This window comes from Sinohyriopsis cumingii, chromosome 6, assembly GCF_028554795.1.
Source record: "Sinohyriopsis cumingii isolate HCF-2022 chromosome 6, ASM2855479v2, whole genome shotgun sequence".
Lineage (NCBI taxonomy): Eukaryota > Metazoa > Mollusca > Bivalvia > Unionida > Unionidae > Sinohyriopsis > Sinohyriopsis cumingii.
Window position 1 is genome coordinate 166,694,752 of NC_142966.1, and position 15,076 is coordinate 166,709,827.

The window sequence follows — 15,076 nt, forward strand, 5'->3', positions numbered from 1 at the left end:
GACTTTAGCAGGGGTAGTTAGGAAAAGGATCTCCCATAGGCGTAGCAGTTCAAGGTTATAATATAGATTGTTTCCGACTTCCTCAAATTTTATCACGGGTACTTTGCTCTCGATTATTCACGGACTGCCCTGAAACTTGCAATTCACGATCATCGGTTGGCACATATTTGTTTTTCTTCTTCTTCTGGATTTAGACATTGTTTTGTGGTTTGCTAATGCGTAATTTCCTTTGCAGAAGTCCCAGCTTGATTGTTTACCTTGTTAATTGTTCTGGCAATATAGTTTGGGCATGAGGCATTTGATGATTTGTTCACACTCAAATTTTCTAACAGACCTGGCGTCTTCCGGTTTTTTTCTTTAGGACTGTAAATGAATTGTACTAGAGTCCGTTTCCCAGTAAATATGTGGATGATACACTTCTCGCGATGAAAGACATGCCCAATGAAAACTGCCAAATTGCAACTTTAAACAGACCGTTTTGAATAGGCTTGCAGTCGAGGGTGGTACGAGTTTCCTTGTAAATGATGCAATCATCAGAATACAGTCTAGTCGTGGATGAAACGCATTTTGACAGATCACTTTTAGAAATAAAAATGAGGGAGACAAAGGAATGTCACACGTGGAACTTCACTGACTACAGGACTATGTCTGAACATGCACTGTGAACAGGTACTTAATTGTTGGTTCTTTGTTCGACAAGAAAGACTTCATCTTTTAGTAGTTAGATCCCTTATTATTACAGTATTCTAACATTCTCAACAGTTACCGGTGTGGTATCCATGCGAACACCGATGAAAGTTTGATGAAATATTGTTGTCTGTCCTTGATCAATATAAGAGTAGTGAAGTAGGATGATATAGCGACAATGGGAATTAGCATTACAAGACACCCCCTCCCCCCCCCCCCCCCGGGACGATATGGAGAAAAGATTTATAGCGACAATGGGAATAAGAATTACAAGACCCCCTGTGACAATATAGAGACAAGATGGATAGTTGGGTCTGTATAGCGTCTGACGTCACGGTATGGGAGAGTGGTTACAATGTTGCAACCATGGAGGTAACCTCACAGTACTGAGCAAAGAGCGAGTGTACAGATATAACAGACAATAGACAACATACGACATAAAACAGACAAAAAAGATTTTGGAAGCAAGATATCAATTCTTTTAGAGACATATGAGTGGCCCTGACATGGGCCTTTGGGTTTATGTTAACATTATTCCGTTAACATATTAAGCATCGCATAGGTCTTCTTCTTTTCCTCAAACTTTGAGTTCTGGTCCGTAAATCAGAACAGTCTTCAAACAGCATTGTCTCTCCACATACATTCTTCATTTCCAAACGCCTGTATTCATGATCCTGACAATTGTGCATGATGATCTGACATACATGGGTAAGTTCGTACTGAACAGTATTGACGAAACAAGGGTAGAGGATTCTATGTTAGTCCACATCTTGTGACGAGAACAGGTGAAGGGAATGCAGTGAACTGCGATTATTTATAAGGGAAGCGAGGATTGAAATGGATTGAATTTATTCACCAATCCAAACAGGCATTACAAAATTCAGTCACAACACGGTGTCAGTCTTCCAACCCGAAGAGAGCAGTATGTGACGTCACATTCCCTATATAGAGGCGATAGCGTCTGTGCGCAGTCAATTCATGCGACACAGTTTTCAGCCATGACGGAAACAAAGAAGACGATGAATTGGGGTGCTCCGGCTGTGGAGACGAGAAGCGATGGAATAGCAGTGACTACCCATGTCAACACAGGCCTACTTCCAGAAGAGGCTGATTTTAATTGTGATTTTGTCGATTTTCTTTCTTCTTCGCAAGAATTTTTTCCTTTAGCAGTATTTTTGCCACCTTCTCCTTCTTTACCACACGTGGAGAATTTTAAGCAGAGGCATAAAGAAGAATTGGAGAAATTTTTGTAGCAGCAAACGGAAGCAGATCACGCATTTCTCCTTCAACAATAGCGAGAAGAGGAAGAGGCAAGAAGGAGACGACGGGAAGAAGAAGCAGAAAATGAAGAAGGTCTAAAAGAGAAGGAGAATAATGAAAGTCAAATGGTCAAGGTACTCTAGGACATTTTAGCAGAGTTAAGGAGTCTGAAACAAATGTGTCAGACATTTTTTATTACGAACGAAGAGAAAAAGACCTTCCCAAGTTAAACAACCCAACCCTATTACAACACCTGCCTCACCACCCCTAGTGATTTCTACCAAATCATCATCGACAGGAGCCAGTCTAGATGTAGTTCATGGCCGTGGCAAAGGCTTAAGGCAGTTAAAATTGATTGCTCCCCATTCCTGAGTTTGTTTTTTAAACAAATATAAACCCAAAGGCCCTTTTGAGGGCCACTCACTTCTATCGAAAAGAGATAGTGTTTCAATTGCCAACATCAACTAAAAACTCAAAAAGCCCTTTTAACCCATCATGTACGTATGTGAGTGCGTGAACGTTGGTTCTTATTCTAAAAATCAAAACTAAGAGACACTTACGTTTTACGCCTGGTGTATTCTGGTACAAATTTTACAATCCAATTCACAATACTTTAAAAAGTTCATAAGCTTCTTCTGTATCTGTGTTCACCCTCTCTGTTTTTTTTAAATTTCTTCACTTTCACAACTTTTTCCTCCACTTCTTTCTCACTTTCTCCTCGGCTTGTTTTCTTCTTATGTTTCTCTTTCTGCACGTGATGGGTTCTTCCGTTGGGGAGGGTATGTCTTCTTCAAGCGTTCTGAACCCTCTCGTCGTCTTGCTCTAATTGTTTCATAAGGCAATCGGAATACCAATGTCCTTTTTCTCGACAATGATGACAGGTATCTTGACTTTTGTTTCTTCTAGCACCTGTTTTGCTTTTGTGACAATCTGGACACTCTGAAGTCCAATGCCCTTTCTTTTTACAGATATAGCAAGTATCTTGACTTTTATCTCGAAAGGAGGGTGAGTAGTCCGTCGACTCTTCTGAAGAAAATTTTAATTAAAACACCTCGCAAAGCTCTGATCAAAAGTTCGATCTGTGTAGGCTCTTCCATCGTTCCGCTTGGTTTGAGAGTGAAATGAATATGGGAAGGCAAGACACACACCATGGTCTGCAATGGATATAAAGTGACCCATGGTGTTTAGAATGTAGTCACTTGACTTTTTGCAGTCAAGATGAAACGATCGCATAAATTAGTGAAGAAAGAAAAAGAAAGTAAGAGGCAGAAACGTGATGTATCGCCTCGAACAGTAGCTGATGTCTTGGCATAAATTCATGCCAGTGATTTTGAAGATGACATGAGTGAGCCAGAATCCAGGACCAGAGAGTCCACACCCATCCAAAGTTCACCCCCTTTAGTATATCCTGAAAATTATTACCACATTCCAGAGACGGAAAAGCGCTTCTCTAGAAAATTTACAACTACGGCTTACACCTACACGGTGAAGTTTAAAGATTTTAAGCCTAACGTACCACTGGGGAAAGCAGAGGACTTCATCACCGAGATGTGGGATTCTTTGTTAACCACTCTGAAACGCCAATGTCAAGCCAAAGAAGACGATCGCTTGAGACTTTCCATTCTTCACGAGTTTAGCAATCCAACAGAATTGACACCTTCCAAAGTCATCGACAAGATTCAACACGTGCAACAATCCAGTGACAAGTTTCACATCACCGATGGAAATGCCACACTGTTCATGACTCACGTTTCTCTCCCCAAGGGGACCGGATAACGCAGAAAAGTGTTATTGGTGGGCGACCTTCGTAGACTCAAGCGTAGCCTCGTCCAAATTAACAACTCTCAAAACCAGAATGTTTCGCCCGTGCCATTGTCGTAGGACGATACGGTAGAATGGAAAAGAGCCTGAAAAACAATTCAACGATCTGACCGAACCAAACAACGAAGCGAAGCAGAACCCCTGTTACAGCAAGCAGGGCTATCAAAAGACACACCTTGCGGCATTCGTGAAATGCAAAACTTGCAATACGTCTTGGCTCTACGCTACGCCTTAAAAGTTCACCCTCATGAAGTGCGTTGACATCTGTTGTTTCGAGGCAAAGATTTCCAAGACGGAAGATACATTCACGTCTATTATCACAATGAGCTATGCCATTACCAGTATCACCGCATTCTTGGGATACGGTTATTACTGTGACAAATGTGACTATGGATATAACAATCGAGATAAACACAAGCATTGTGGATCGAAATGCTCAGGATGTTTGGCCTCTCAACCCTCTCTGGACGAAGGACAAGAATGAGTGCATTGCTCTACTTGTCAGCGCACTTTTGTCAGTCCAGCATGTTACCAACAACATCTGAAGAAACAAGGTTCACAGCAGAAAAATGCTTGTCCACTCCCATGATTGTGCCTGACTTGTGGACAAGGCATACTTACTAATAATACCAAGTCACACGTATGTTCAGGAACGAAAGATGTCACATTTGTCACCAAATCGTGGACTTAAAACATCAATGCTACATTCAAAAAGCCAACCACAACAAGAGGAGGATGACCAGAAGAAAGAGAATTTAATCTTTTTCGATTTTGAATGCATGCAAGAGACTGGCATTCACATTCCTAATTTCCGCGTGGCTCGTCGAGCGTGCGAAAAGTGCATCGAAGAACCTATATCTTTATTCATTGCCCTAACTGCAGCAAGATTCCTGGTGGACGTGAAACAACCTTTCGGGGGCCTAACACGCTGCCCAATTTCGCCCCATGGATCTTAGACCCCATCAGCGAGACGTGGAGCCAAGAGGACACCGAACGTTACGGAGATTGTCTTCGCCATGCCACAGTGATGGCTCACAATTTCTCGAGATACGATGTGCAGTTTCTTTTCAGATATTATACGGAACATGTTACCGCACGTCCGAAAGTCACTTTGAATGGAGCCAAAATCATTTCCATGCATGTGGGACATGTACAGTTTAAAGGTTCGATGAACTACTTGGTCATGCCTTTGAGTCGAATGCCTAAAACGGTTGGAATGACAGAAATGACCAATGGCTACTTTCCACACTTTTTCAGTACCGAAGCCAGTCAACACGCAGTTCTACTCCATTTGCCTGAGACTCACGATTACGACCCCGACAACATGCGTACCGAACAACGAGAAGCTTTCTATGCTTGGTACCAGGTTCACGCCTCGGACCCCTTCGACTTTCAGGAAGAAATGTATTGTCGTTCCGACGTGGACATTGTACGGCGTCGTTGTGGAAAATTTCTAGAACTGTTTATGGAACACGGAGGGGTCTATCCTTTGAAAGAAAGCCTGCACCATTGCCAAAGCGTGTTCCTTAGTGTGCCGCCAACGATTCATACCCGAGAACACCCTGGCTGTCATCAGTCCTCAAACAAACAACTTTGTCAAACGTCAATACTCGGTTTAGACCCTAAGCTGGCTACATTACTTGTGCGACAAGGAAGACAAATGTATTAATCACGCCCGCAACGGAGGAGGCGAAAACAGACCATCGGAACGTATTCAGTGGATGGCTGGGGCTTAGAAAACCCCAAGATCGTGTACGAGTTTTATGGTTGCTTATTTCACGGATGTCCCGTCTGTTACCCTCAACGTGGCACTAAAAATCAGTTTTTACAAAGACCCATGGAAGACTTGTACCAGGCCACATGTCAGTAACGCTTGAAGTTAGAACAGCACGGATACTAAGTGGTGGAAATGTGAAATGTGTTAACACATATACGAACACCGTTTGAAAAAAAGAGAAATACTGGGAGCAGGAAGGCATCACTTTAGACCACATCGAGAAAAACGAAGGCAGGCGATCGTTTGCCAAAGTGATGTTAAATTGCTTGTGGGGACAAATGACACAAAGACCGTTTTTATTTAAGACGGATCATTTGACAGTACCTTCCCGGTACTTCCAGATGATTCACGACAAAACCAAATACATGAAACACGTGGACGTCTTTCGTCAGGTTTTGATCTTAGTCAATTACGAAGAAGATCTAGACTTTGTAAAAGGCGACGAATTTGGAAATGTCATCATTGCGGCTTACTTGACAGCCCATGCTCGCTTAAAATTGTACGAATTTTTAGAACTGTTAGGTGATCGCATCCTCTACTTTGACAAGAACAGTTGCATCTACATCGATCGCCCGGGTCAAAGTCACCATGACATCGACGGAGATCGTTTAGGAGCCTGGACAGACGAACTCCCTGATGATGAGATTTTAAGTTTCGCTAGCTGTGACCCTACAAAGTACGGCTACGAATACCGGGACAAACAAGGAGAAGTGCACACCGACTGTAAAGTGAAAGGATTGACTCTCAATTATCGCACCAGTCAAGTGGTGAACTTTGGGGTATTGAAAGAAGCCTTACAGTCTGGAGAGGATGGAAACTTTAAAATGACCACCTATCAACCGAACAAGATTGTACGTTTACCCACTCACCAAATTGTCAGTCTACCCTTGGATAAGCTGTATCAAATCGTGTACCAGAAGAGAGTGAGTCTTCCCAACCGCTTCACTTCACGTCGATAATGGTAAGCATATAAAAGGGCACAATATGCAAGACCGATAGATTATTGTCACTACCAAGACCAAGCGAGAAAGTTGAATTCTTTGAAACAAACTTCATTCAAGTTCGAGGATTGAAAATATATTTGTCTCCCCACAGTGTGAGTAGTAGTGGATGGATAAGACCCATGCATTGGGACGGAAATTGTCCGGAAGGAAACTGTAAGTGTGCATGCGGTTACCATTATAATTGCGTAGCGGAGTTTGCAGTCGAGTACGGTGCTGTGCCTTGCAATGAGAGTGATGCAGTAAAACATCATTGGAACTTTGTTCTCACTACTACTACTACTACTACTACTATTACACCTACCATAAAAAGTGATGCTGTGCGTGTCAAACCTGACGGATGCGAAAGAGATGCCACTCGTTATCGTGGATTCTTTACTGGCTTTTACTTGTGGATGACAACGTTCACGTCTACCACCCTACGGATGTAATCCAGCACTGAGCAAACTCCTGTCGATGTCACCATGCCCTCATCGAAACGAACCCATGAAAGACGAATATTTGTTCCCTATGCGTTTGCCTGAATACTGCGACAATTAAAATATCTGGGAGGACCGACCCCTGAAGATTTACCGGATTTTTCTACTTGGTCGAACGGGATAAAGTCAAGTGCTTCAATTGCGGTGTGTCACTACACCACTGGGAACAACAAGATGCAGCATACCTGGAACATGCTCGATGGTCCCCGAAATGTCACTTCCTACCTTTAGTTGCACGGAGTCATTGAATTGACCTACCATGTCGGTTAAGAAACCAGATTGGTTAGGAGTCAAACGTTGGACACCGCCGAGACCGGTATTCAAATCCCATTTAAACAATAAAAATATTCGTCATCTTTTGGTACCGAAGAGGTGTATGACGTTGTGTGTGTAGCTTGTGACTTTCACCCTCATTGGACATGTATGTGATTGGACAAAATTGGGGCTTTGAGACTTGGACCTAAGAAGTGGCTCATTATGCTCAAGAGTTGTGATCCTTCATTCCAACGTTCAAAGAAAAAGTCACTTTTAAACCTGTGTTAGTGACAGTACCAGAAGAACCCGTCACCCAAGACAACCACTCCCTTCAGGACAGGACTGTCATGGACTTTCCTGAAAGACCATTCAGGGAGGACGCTTGTGTGACAATACCACATGTAGAGACTAAGAACATTACACACTGTCCCTAGGACATCTTGGTTATCAAAAACATGTTGTACAGAGACTTGATTATATTCCACTTTGATCGTTTTGATGTGTTTTTATTGCTGTACAATACCCTTTGGCTTTTATGCATTTTTGTCTTTCGTGGTTATTTTGAATAAATAAATAAACTTGTCCTGAAAAAAGTATAAAAACTCTTGTCTTGTCTGTTTTCGTGTCAAAAGTGACATTCCTGACACTATGGATACCTCTGCTGTCTCTGCTCCCTCTTCCTCCACTTTCAAAGTCATCGACGAACACTTAGATCGTACCAGTCGGGAGGCCTTGTATCCTCGCCATCCCTTTAACATGTTAATTACTGAACCTAGCGGTTCGTCAAACATTTGCTCGAACATAAAATCATTTGATCGGTCGTCCACCTCAACGAATATTGTGGAGTTACAAAGAGTGGCAATCAGTGTACAGCCTCTTGTGAGAACGTCAAGGTGATTTTATCGTGTTTGTGTAAGGCATTCCTAACGAAGACGATGGAATCGTGTCTGACCCCAGTAAAACCCATCTGGTCATTTTCGACGACATGTTAGGAGAAGACCAAGAAGAAATTAAACTGGTTTATGCACAAAGGGCATCATCGTAATGCCAGTGTCATTTACATTACTCAAAATATGTTTCAACAAAGTAAAGCCCATCGCACCATCAGTCTGTATGATCATTACGTGGTCTTCTTTAAAAGTCCTAAATATAAATCGCAAGTGCAAGTCTTAGCCAAACAGTTTAGACCGCCATGGTAAACCTATGCGTACGACGATGCCACTAAAACACCTCACGCCTATGTACTCGTGGATTTGAAACCTACCACTCCCGATTATTTGCGTTCTCGTACACATTTGTTTCTCCACTGTTGTAAAAAATCTATAAAAACCTCGGTCACTTTGGACATGTCTCACACATCGTCAACATGATGTCTTGACATTCTCATCTTCCCGTCCAATTGATTTGTGACTTGTTCGACATCAGTCACGAAAAAAACATCCACAAATACGTGCTCGTGTCTTCGAAGCCAGTCTCAAAGGAGCACATCAGTTATTGCAAGGTATCATTCCGATTCCTGATCAAACCACACGCTTTTTTGATAGAAACAAAGTAGCCTTGACACAACTGGCAGATCCCCGAATTGGCACTCAAATCAAAAAGCAAATCATCTTTAAAACTTAGAAGGAGCTGTACTCTAGGAGGTGTCATCATTCGCTCCCTCTTAAAATGGTATCCTAATGACCCCGAAGTTCTCCCCAAGAAAACGTCACTCCCCAAAAAAGTCAAACGAAGTCCAAAGAAGAAAAAGAGCAACTGTGTCAAGACCATGTCACAACCCCAGAAAAAAGTCCGCAGAGAAAGAAAATGAAAAGTTCCCAGAAAAAGAAATGTCCACCGAAATCAGCTTTAACCACAAGAGAAACACTTCGTACAGGATGCAACCTTACATCCGCAAAAGAAGGTGATTCCGTCTCCGGTAGCCTCAGGTTCTTCCACTTCTCTGTTGCTGAAGATGCCAGCCAAACCCAATTTGACGCCCGTTCTTCCTCACTTGACGAAACAATGAAAACCTACGTCTCCAGTAAGTATACTGGATTTGTCCTAGCAAGAACTGTCCCGATTTAGTCCGTTGCGAACCCCTCCCTGACGCGTGATGTCTGTCATCAAGTTGATACGACGTAAAGATAATCAGTGGCGACGTTTTTCAGTATAAAAAAAGGCCTGAGAGAAAGCATGGGGATCAGTGTTTGTGTGCTCCTAAACACCCAAAAATGTCACCTCGAGAAAGTGCACACAGTCACTATCGTAGTTTCTCTGTCCAAAAAGGAAAGAGATAAGGACAGTGTCGACGTCCGACAAAGCGCTTAGCCAAGCAACGACGTTACCCTAAGAAAAGACACAGTAGTCCAAAGAAAAAGAGAAGTAACCAAAGGGGATGATTCTTTGGCGATTTTGGAAAACAAATTGTCATCTTTTTGACGAAGCGATAGTCAAAAAAAAAAGATTAATGGGCGTGTGCTTAGTCATAGACGTCAGTGTATTTTTAGTGTGTGTCATGGAACCAGCAAGCGAAGATATCACCCTCCAGGAAACATCCCTCTTCTAAACCCAAAGGAAAGAAAAGGAAAGGCTGCCCGCTCGTTTAGTCAAACATGGGGACATGTTGTCCGTCCTGACCAAAGCTTCTACACCCATGCGAAAAAAACTCATTCAAACTGCCTACAAGGATATGATCGATACCGTGTGCGAATGTTGTTTGAACGTCTTGAAAGGCACGATACCTTTGTCTAAACACCAGAAACAATGCCTAGGCAAACATGGTCACGTTCTTTGTCAAATGGTTTAAAAGAAAATCCCCATTCGTCAAAATAAGATGTTGGTCCAACGCGGAGGAATTTAGCCTCCATTGTTAGGGCCCTTGCTGAAAGGAGTATTGGGAACCATGCTGTGAGGACTCGTGGGAGCAAGATAATAGGGGCCCCTGAAGTCCAAACATTTCAGACCTGACCCTTGAAATCGAATGGAAGGACAAAATCTGGTTTTAGTGCCTTACAAACGATGGCTGGAATACCAACGTTGACAAGAACAACGCACCCCGCATTTACCTCATAATCCAAATTTGACCGAGCTGTCTCAGTTTCAACACGAATTGTAGTCTTTGATGGATCACTACAATTTGTCGGAAACAAAAAAATCGCAACAGTACGGACAACTCTTGCAACGAATTCTTTCACCCGAAAGCTTTAGACGAAACAGCTCTACCCACTCTAAAAAATTTCTAAACCTTGATTAAAAGTCCATCACCCACGCCACCACCACATCCCCCAGTGGTCATGAGAGACGGACCCCACGAAAGCTAGAGGAAGAAGAGGCACGATAAATCTTTCAAACACAGTCAGCAGCTCCCATTTCTAGTAATACTTCAGCGTCTTTGTTGACCCCTTCCCCCACAGCCCAAAGGAAATAAATGAAAGTTTGGGTTAAAAAGATGAATTCCACTCCTCCTTCGACAGAAGTAAAAAAAGAAACGAAGCCCAAAACCATTACATTACCTCCTCCACTACATTCGACTTCTACTCGTGGCCCATCGGACACGTAAATCCGTTTCCAAGCCACCCTATCGCCCCGTCCAAAGTAGCATCAGCGAAGAGTGGGTGACTTATTAAAAAATGGAAAATGTGTTAGCCAGCATTTACTACGATCCATCCCAACCTGCAGGATACGGAGGAGTTCAGAAATTGTATCGTGCTTAAAAAACCAGACTGAAAAGTGTCCGTTTGCCTCAAATGCAATGATAGTTACAAGAACAAGCTACCTTCACTTTATGCAAACCCATTCGACAAAAGTTTTGAAGAAGTCGCACCCAAGTGGAGGGCATCGATCATTAATGTTAAGCCGATTTAGCCGATGTCTTCCATTTGTCCACCTACAATCATGGCTATAAATATTGGTTTTGTTTCATCGATGTCTTTTCCAAATTTAACTGGGTGGTACCATTGACTTCCCAATCGAGCAGTGAGTTAGTGCGAGCCCTCCAGCTGGTGTTGAAACAAAACGGTCGTCACCCTCTTCGATGGAAAACTGACAAAGTCACCTAATTTCTTAACCAAGCTTTCCAAAAGGAATTAAATAAATGTGACATTCATTTTTTCACCACAGAGAATCCCGAAACCAAAGCCATCATATTGGAACGTTTTCAAAGTACCTTGAAAGGACGTATGTAGAAATATTTTACACATCTCCACACTTTCAAATACATCGACATCATACAGCATCTGGTTGAAAAGTACAATCAGTCTTACCATATAAGCATTGGACGTGCCCTCCCTCCCCAAAGAAGTGACTCCCGACAGCGAAGTGCTCGTTTCTGATCGCCTGTTTCGTACGTCCCCGACGATGGCTGACCCCAAGAAAAGTGAAGTGTTGGCCTTAGGAGATTGGGTGCGTATTGGCAAAACGAAACGTACTTTCGACAAAGGTTACTTACCCAACTGGACCACCGAATTGTTTCGTGTCCCTGGGCGAGTGTATGATCGTCATCCTGCCGTCTATAAATTGGAAGACCTGAACGTGGAAGTGTTAAAAGGAACGTTTTTCTTGCACGAGATACAACCTGTCACCAAGAAAGAAGACGACATGTACGACATCGAAAGCATTCTCTAACGAAGAACTCGTGAAGTGGGAAAACGACGTGTCAAAGATGTCAAAGTGCGTTGGAAAGGATATCCTCCCAGTTTTTATTCTTGGATCGACGCTTCTCAAGTCATCAACTATAAAAAGAAGTAGCCATCATGCCCTTTCACACAGCCTCAGCTACCGCAACCAATGCAGCGACCACTCCTTCACCGAGTTCTTCTCTGCAAGATATACAAAAGCAACCCTTGTGCGTGTGGTGTGGAGAACGTGTGCCTAAAACGCAAGTAGTCTTTTTCTGCCAAATCTTTGTGGTGTATTGTGTCATCGGTGCGGCCATTGCCAATTTGAGTTTGTAGCAATGAGACAAACAATTGTGGACCATTTAATTGAGCATCGCTTACCTTCTTCCCAATCCTTCCCTGAAATTCTCCTCGAACGGGAACAAAGGTAATCTTGTGTCCAGTGTCAGTCAGCACTCCAATACCAACAACCCCATTTTGGGCGGAGACACTCCTCTGACTTCCAATGACCCCTCTCAAAGGAGAGCCTGAATCAGGAAAGATCTGAATAGCAGATACTTGTACCTGAACGTTAAAGTTGAAGACAAGGATAAACATAGTGTAGACGGGAATGAGAAAGTAGCTTCAGTCAACAATTTCATGCATTCCTTGTTTAGCGGAGTGGACTTGTACTTGAATAACGAACTAGTCAGTAGCAGCATGGTTTCTTACCCGTACCGTACCTACCTGGAAAATCTATTGACGTATTGAATAGACGCCAAGAACACTCATCTCAATGCCTGCGTTCTATGGGAACCTGATGATGCGGGCGAATTTAATGAAACCGAAACGGATCCAGCCAGAAAAACACAATGATAGATTTGTAGAACGACGAGACAAAATAAAAAATGGACAGAGTTTAAAACTGATGGATCGCTTGCATTTGGACATGTGGTTGCAAGAGAAGTATTTGTTGAACGAAGTGGATTTCCGCCTGAGACTGAAGCGTAGCAGTATCGCTTTTCATTTGTAGAATGCAACTGATACCGCTGTCAAAACCATCATCCAAGAAGCCAGACTCTACGTGCGCCGCGTGGAAGTGTTACCTAAAGTGGGAAACGACATCAGTCACACTTTGAGCAGAACGACCGCAAAGTATCCAATACGACGCGTTGAAGTGAAACTAATAAATCCTTTCAACCTTCAACGCTTTGGCGTGTCCAAAATTGAAGTAAGTCGCGATGGCAAGATATTGTGTACCAGACCCTTCGAACCTAACTTTAAAAGAAGAATTACTTGCGGTCGTACTTGTCCCTGTACGATGCCACCGGACAGTTAGGAACCAACACCAGTCACGGCATTACGTACGATGATTATGCAGGAGGCTACCCCTTGTGGGCTTTTGATTTCTCCCTTGACCAAGGCAGCGCGAGAGACATTTCCACCCTATAAAATCTGGTCAGATTCGTGTGGAAATTCAGTTTGCAGACCGAGAAACTGATGAAACGGTGAACGTCATCCTGTATGCCGAATTTGACAATACCATAGAAATCAACAGTTTGAGAGAAGTCATTCCCAACTATTAGAAAATATGGAAGACTGTTATCCTTCTTTGAATAGTGGAGACTCTTTGGACATGGAATGTGAAGAGACCGTGGAAGTAGAACCCAAAGACAAAGACGAAAAGGACATAGGAATAAAGACCAGATGGCCAGAACAACAATAGCATTTAGTCTCCTGTTTTCCCAAACACTTGGCAGAACAAAATACGGAATTGATCAAGAAAGATTGCTATGGATGTCAAAATGATCATTCCAGTCAAATTCAACACGATCAACGTCTGATGCAGAGTCAAGTGGAAAAATTGGACGAGTATCTGGAATAAACTTGGAGTCTCATCTCGGAAAAAGCCGTGATGCATAAGTGGTATAAAGGCTTGCGTGAACATTCTTGTCCTCAATCATTAACGACTCTGTAGATCTGTCGCATCGAAGCTCTCTTGGATCAGAGTGCAGATACAAAACGAAGAAACGGTTACTTGTCAAACAAATTTAAAGGGAAAGTCAGAATTGGATTGATCACTTATCATTACCTGTGAAGAAAAAGAAGAAAAAAAACACAAATGGATGCCTGGGAACTCTATTACCTTTTGAACCACAGTTCGTACACTGCTTCATGCAATCTTGTCGTGTGTGCCAAAGATGAACTACCTCATCGCAAACCTGAAGACCATCAAGCTTATGTTATCTATACGGACGTCATCTCCCAATAACCCACTGGGTACCCGTCTACTTTCCCCGTAATGATTATGTGAAGAATTTCGATTGGTATGGATTGACCCCTTTCGAAGACGATATCATTGACAATATGACAAGAAATGCTCAGACAACACGATTCAATAATGTGAAATTACAAAGCACATATTCTATTGTGTGTGGACAATATTGTGTGTATTTTCGTCATCAGCGCAGTCTGGGATATTCTTTAGAACATTTAGTGACTTATTTGGATCGTCACTCGACTAGAAATGATGAGAAAATAGACCGATGGTTTAGCGACCATTATGGTTATCTTTTGTCTTTAGCTAGTAAACGTCTTGTACATCAATGGCCCAATCACTTCCAGCAGCGGAAGTCTAACTTCAGTTCACAACGTTGTCAACCTTGTCAAAAATAAATAATTACTAGAAAAAATGTTTGTTATTGATTAAATTGTTAATTTAAAAAAATAATTGATGGTTGTTAGTTATTTGAATAAACATGTTTTGTTTTGAAAAACAAATGCGTATCTCGTTTGTTTGCCATTTGTATCATGAATCATGCTTTGGCAACGAAACAGCAGACAACGTTGCAAAAACCCAACTAGGATATCAAAACTCTATCAGGTTTAACTATAGCTCTACAGAAGCAATAAGCTTCGCACAAATATATATAGACCAAACATGGCAAGATTTGTGGAACTCCTCCACAAAAGGTAAAAAGCACCATGAAACCCCCCCCAAAAACCGTAGATAGGAACATACAGCTACCTAAGCGTACCTATTTAGAACAGAAAACCATAAACAGGATAATAACTGGAAAAACTAAACTAGCAAGCAGTTTCGGAAAGTTTATAGGACCCAAACCAGCAACAATTACCTGCTTTAACTGCCACACCAGCGAAGATCTACACCACGTATTCAATATATGCTCAAAATATCAACCAGCTCGGAAAATATTT